Genomic DNA, 6873 nt, shown 5'->3' with positions numbered 1-6873 from the left:
GGAACCTTCTCAAATGCATTCTGGAAATCCATGTACGTTATGGCTGTAGTGATTGTAACAAGGCCTGTCAGCTGGGCCTCTGAATATGAGTTCCCCAATTGGGGCTGTTTATATGATCCAATCAGAGAGCTATGGCTGACATAGGGTGTGTCAGAGATGCTGAAACTCTGGCACCTTACTCTCAGTCAGGCAGTACTAAAGTCAAGGAGTGTTCATACGTACATAAAGGTTGAGTGGTGACAGATTTCACCTGTGGAGTTACTTCATTGGCAATAATAGTAAAGCACGATCAAGTGAGTTGGGTAAGCATTTCGTACATCATGCCTTTGTTTGGGAAGCTTGACTCATTTAACTCTGCCATCGAGGACTGGGTCAAGTATGTGGAAACAATGTGTTACTGTTTCCGGGCAGACTGCATTGTTGCAGACGAAAAGCAATAAGCAATTCTATGGCTTCTTTCCCTCAGGCACTAGGCACTAAAACCTTTCAAAATTTGACATTCATGGTTAAGGGAAATTAAAATCATAAAGCCTCTTCTAATTCTGAGACATTGTCATTTTTACTCAGCAATACGCACACCACAGGAATCTGTACTGGGACTTTTTACTAGGTTAAGATGACTTGCAGAAAAGCCTGTGATTTTGGTTTAACCCTTAATGAGATGTGTATTGACTTTGTTTGGTATGTGGATTTATGAAAGGCAGTAGCTCAGTTACCTGTGATTGGGGTGAAATTGGTGGAGACTCGTTCATCAAGATTGGCTTAATATTTTTCAATTAGAAAATGGCTGCCTGAATAAAGTCCTAATTAAATACTTGGAAGTCATTCAGGAAGGTCTAAGGACTACCAGAGGAGCTAAGGCCACCTTACATGTTGACCAGGAAGCTACTCCATAATTCTGCAAGGTCTGCCCAGTGTCATTTGCCTTATGGGCAAAAGTAGTGGCAGTAGACTGGAAACCAGTCAAGTTTGTGGAATGGGCAGCACCAATCATACCAATTTTGAAGCCCCAGTGGGTCAGTTCCCCTTAGTGGAGATTTCAGACAAATGTAACAGAGATAGTAGGAACTGCCGATGCTGGAGAATCTGAAGGGCCCTGATCCGAAACGTCAAGCTTTCCTGCTCCTCTGATGCTGCTTGGCCTGCTGTGTTCATCCAGCTTCACACCGTATTATCTCAAACAAATGTAAATTGCTTTTTGAAGCTGGATAAGTACCCAAGCCCTTGAGTAGAGGATTTATATGCAAAGCTAGACATGAGCCGTGCTTATTTGCAGTTACATTTAGACCAGGATTCCCAGAAGTATGTTCTAATTAATACCTAATAAAGACTTGTACCAATACATAAGACTGTCATCAGCCTGTTTAGCGGATGATGAAGAACGTTTTCCAAGGTCAACTTCGGGTTGCCATTGACCTGAATGATGTCCTAATAACAGGAACTACTGATATAAGAAGTACTTAGAGAACTTGGATGAGGTCATAGGGCATTTTTCCAAGGGAAGCATATACCTACGAAGGGAAAATGTGTATCCCAGGCCTCCCATGTGACCTACAGAGCGGACAAGACTGGGTTACACTTGGAAGATAAAGCGAGTGTGATTAAAGGTGCCTTAGCTCTCTCGTCTGTCCAAGAGTTTAGATCATTTCTTGGGCTGATAAATTATTGTAGAAAGCTAACATTTAACCTGGCATCCACTTGGCACCTTTGTATCAACATGTAAAAATGGGTTAGTCTTGGGAAGGATCACATACAGAAATCCTAGCTTTGGATGAAGCAAAGAAACTATTATCATCCTGTAACGTATTTGACACACTCTGATCGAAAGAAAGGTCTGGTGTTCACATGTGTTGCCTACCTGTAAGGTAGCACTGTTATATTAGCTCATAGGTGGCTCAAAAGAGAGGAACATCCAATAACGTATGCATCCAGGACTTGGGGCTAATGCAGAGCGTAAATATGGCCAGATTATAAAGAGGGATTGGCAGTCGTATGTTGAGTCAGGAAGTTCTACCAGTACCTCAATGGATGAAAATTTGTGACGATCATGGACTGCAAACTCGGACTTGGTCTGCATAAAGAGGACAAGGCAGACTTGCCCATATCTTCAGGCCACTTTCAGCGGTGGGCTATAATACTAAGTGCTTACGATTACAAGTGAAAATACCGTCCGGGAGGCTGAGTAGCCAATGTGGATATGCCTTTCATAAGCATATACATCATTGGAAAAATTTGTAGTGATACTAAATTATCTGGGCTCACTTCCAGTCACGGCCAAAATATCAGACTTTGGATGCCAAAAGATCCAGTACTTTATAACTGAAACAAGTATTAATGGGGTTGTCACAACTAGAATTCAAACTCTCATGGACAGAGAGAGACTGGCTGTTGGTAAAGAATGGCATGTTGTTATGGGTAGTGAGAGCAATCGTCCTGAGCACGGGTCGTTATCGTGGCTGACCTCCACCAAGGCCATCCAGGGTTCTGTGAAATGAAGAGGGTGGTGAGGAGCAATGTTTGATGGCCAGGCTTGAATGCAGACTTGTCTGTGTATTTGGACAGCACCCAGAGTGTCAACAAGGATGAAAGGTTCCCTACGTCCATGGGAATGGAGGGGTAAATCTTAGATGCAGTTACTTGTTGACTATGGAGTTCTTTCATGGATTCATTGTTTGTAGTTATTGTAGGCGCCCATTCAATGTAGTTGGGCCTGCATTGAATCCACTTGTCAGATATGGGGATAATGATAGAAAAACTACACACACCATTTGTGTCACACTGATTTCTGCATGGTTTGATCAAGGCAACTGGCCATTGTTTATCAGCAGGGAGTTTAGTTACGTCTTAAAGTTGATTGAGATTCGACATATTAGGCCATCTCCATACCACCCATTATCTAATATCCTGGCAGAAAAAATGGTACCAGTCTTGAAGGTCATACCGAAGAAACAGCCTTTCGCTTCTCTTAAGGCACTTAAGGAGTGCCTTAAGTATTCAAAAATACTTAAGGCACTCCTTGATTCACATTCTTCATCAAATGCTGTTGAGTGCTGTGCATCAGAGATGGACATGACAGAAGTTGCCTCCACAACACTTATGGCCCCTGAAGAAGGGAGTGACAGTGTATCAGGTGCACAAGGGACAAACTCCCATTCATTATACCCTTCCTGTGTTGGATTCCGACAGTATTAAAACACTCCGGGAGACCTTGTGTCTGTGGACTTAGAGGGGAGGGATGTAGTGATTATAACAAGGTTAGCCAGCTGAACATCATAAAATATAAGTTTCCTGATTGGCCCAGATTAACAGCCCCAATCAGGGAGATCTGGTGACCTAAAGGGGTGAATGTCAGGGATATTGAGGCTCTGCATGCTTGACTCAGTGAGAGGATGTGTTATTGTCCAATATTATGCATTTATAAATAAAGGGTGATTGGTGATGGAATGCTGGCCTGTAGAGTGATGTATTTTAGGCAGTCTTTGGGGAATCTGGAGGTACGTTACTTGTTGCAGGATTCTAGCCTCTGACCTTTCTCATAGTCGCAGTATTTATATGGTTAGTTCATTTCAGTTTCTTGTCAGTGGTAACCCCAGAATTCAGGATGACAATGCATTGAGTGTTAAGCAACAATAGCGTGTCAGCTCTGCTGACCATATTTGATTTGATTTATTATTGTTGCATGTATCAAGGTACAGAGGAAAGTATTGTTTTGCTACAGCAACCACCCGAACACACTGAAATGAAATTGTGTGAGAACATTATTTAAACAGGCAACAACACACTGCAGCAGCATGGAGCTACGCTCCTCTGCGTACCTTTTCTAAGTATTTAAAGGCAATGGATACCTGAACAATTGGGTCAGAAGATGCCTATCACATGCACAACACCAGGAAGATATTACATGCCCTGAGACACTCACCATGCTAACTTGCATCAGGAACAGATTTGAACTGACCACAAGACTCCTATGACCTTTGGGCATCAGAGTAGCATGCAAACCCCATGCCAACTGCTCACCTGGACCAAAGACCCACTACCCACTATGTACAGAGGCTATGCCATATAAAAGATTCTTGCAAACACTACATTGAACAAACGGGAAGGGCATTAACCACAAGGGTACACGAATGTCAATTGGCAACAAAACACGACTAATACTCACTCTTCTCCATCCACATGGATAAGGAGAGACACCAATTCAATTGGGACAACACCAGGATCCTGGAACAGGCAAAGCGGGGACAAGCATAGGAATTCCTAGAAGCTTGGTACTCCACTAAGAAAGTTATCAATAAACACAGAGCTAGACCCCATGTACACTCCATTGCAAAGGAAAACCAGAAGTGAGGTAATCTAGCTCAACGGACACCAGTGTTTAAATAACGGACAGGAAAACACAAGTGAAGCACTGATGATGTTACCCAGCAAGGTAATGAAACGTCTGCGGAACAGCAAACCAGCTTGGCAAGCCAACCAAGCACACGTACGGTCTATAGTAAGGGGCTGAGTGCACAACCTAGAGGGGCACTTCTGTTGAAGAAGATTATTGTGGAGGAGGTGTTGTTGCCTATCTTTACTGATTGTGGTCTGTGAGTCAGGAAGTCGAGCATCCAGTTGTAGAGAGGCAAGCAGAGTCCTAGGTCTCAGTTTGGAGGTGAATTTTTTTGGAATTATGGTGTTGAAGGCGAAGCTAAAATAAATAGGAGTCTGACATTGGTGTCCTTGTTATCTGGATGTTCCAGGGATAGGGATATAGCCAGGGAAGCGGCAAGAGCTGTGACTTAATGTGTCATTTTTTTTAACAAAGATAGTCCATGTTTTGTTTATCAGTTCTAGCGTTAAGCAAAAGAAACCCAGCCTTATTAGAATTTTAACCATATTTTAAAACCATAAGATGAACAGGAGTAGGCCATTCTATTCTTCAAGGCTGCTCTCCCATTCTGTGTTGTGGCTGATCCAACATTACTTGTCTACGTTCCTGTCCTTTCCCCATAACTCTTGATTCCCCTAATGATCAAGAATTTATCTGTCTATCTGAGCTTTAAAAATACCAAAGGTTTCTGCATCCATACCTATTGTGGCAAGTTCTGTCGCGATTTCTGAATGAAGAAATTTCTCCTCATCTCAGTCTTGAATTGGCAGTCCTTGATTTTGAGACCAACCATGCCCTTCAGTCCTAGACTGTACCATGAAGGGAGACATGATCAGCATTTACCATATCATGCCCTTTAATCCTATATGTATTTACCTCTGCTGATTTTGGAAGCAAGTGTTCAAGTTTATTGTGTAGGACGTAGGTTTAAAATAATCCATGATTTTGTAGCTTCTTGTGTTTATCCTTGTGGATATTCTTTTTCACCAGTGAGTTATTGACTGTTCTGTACCTTGTGTGGAATGTTTTCCTGTAATGTGGCCTGAATTTTTCCATCGGTCACAATAATAAGCAATCATCATTTATAGTCAACTGATGTATGTAAGTTTTAAAATTTAAAATATGGCTTTTCCACTTGATCATTCCATTTTATGTATTTGCATAATAACATTTGTTTAATTGCTTCTAGGGGATTGATCTTTCTTTAAAAATCCAGTAATGTTTCTATTACTGCAAAGAAAATTCCCAGAAAACATGAGGGTGTGTTGCAGGATCCGAGGTTGTGTAGTAAAGATTTGGTTTGAGAAATCAATCATACACAGAAAGTAGGTATCACAATTTTAGGTGAAACGACAAGTGGAGCCACAGTGGTATGCTTATGGTCAGCTACGTAACATTAAGGAAATAGATGGTAAGTGGGTTTTGGATTGTCCGTGGGACAAAATTTATATGGTTAAGGTAACGGGAGATCTGGAAACAGTAAGAAAAGTTGGATATTGAACAGTAAATTAATGGAAAAGAAATTATGGGATAGTTTGGAAGGGCTGTGGATTCAGGAGGTAGAATTGAAAGACTCATGCCATACAATCACACTCGATAGGCGTATCTGTAGTCTACATTTAGACTGGTTAAAAATTGCCTATCAACATAATGTTGATATGGTTTTTATTTATAAATGTTCCTTGAGATAGAATTAATTTTACTTCTTGATATAAGAAGCATTACTGAAAAAATGATGTGGTTACAGTTATTGACAGGAAAAGAGAATTTAGGATTTTTCAGGCACCTGCAATTACTGATGAGAGGCCTAAATGATGTTATGGCCAAATCTTGTTAATATTTGACTGACAGATTAGACAGCTGGTCCCATTGAGCATACCTCCTACTTGTAGGACTTCTGACTTATTTTCAACATGCCTGTTGGTTCTTTTGATGGTCTTATTTGAGAGTGCGAGGGCATACTGGTATTTGATGGAGACCAAGAATATGAACGAGACCAAGAATACCAAAAATAAATTGCAGGGTTGATGAGGAATGGCAGAGTAAGTTAGCCCTTGATTTGCCACTTGTAAGAATTGGATTCTGTACAGGAAACACTTATTTGACCTAATTTGAATAGTGAGAGTGAAAGCTGACCTTCATATCTCCATTTCTCTCTATCACAAAAAGCAACTATATGTCTAACTAAACCATTTCTAACAATCATATTTCTAACTGTTCACTTTAACACCGCATATCCTTCAGTTGAACCTATTAGACTTTCACGATGATTCATGTTTAATTGTATGAATCTGGATTTTTATTTTTATATTGTAGGAAACTGAAGAAGTGTTTGTACAAGGAACTATTGAGGGATTGAAACCGGGAAAACATGGACTTTACGTTTGTTCTTTGGGCAACATTACTAATGGTGTGTACCGTACAGTCTCTGCTGTTTCCAAGTAACCTGCGAAGTAAGACATGCAAGTGAGGTAAATCTGAGAAAATGAAATGCTTCTGGG

Source organism: Stegostoma tigrinum, chromosome 12 (genome assembly GCF_030684315.1).
Source record: "Stegostoma tigrinum isolate sSteTig4 chromosome 12, sSteTig4.hap1, whole genome shotgun sequence".
In the NCBI taxonomy this organism is placed as follows: domain Eukaryota; kingdom Metazoa; phylum Chordata; class Chondrichthyes; order Orectolobiformes; family Stegostomatidae; genus Stegostoma; species Stegostoma tigrinum.
This window is presented reverse-complemented; position numbering follows the sequence as displayed.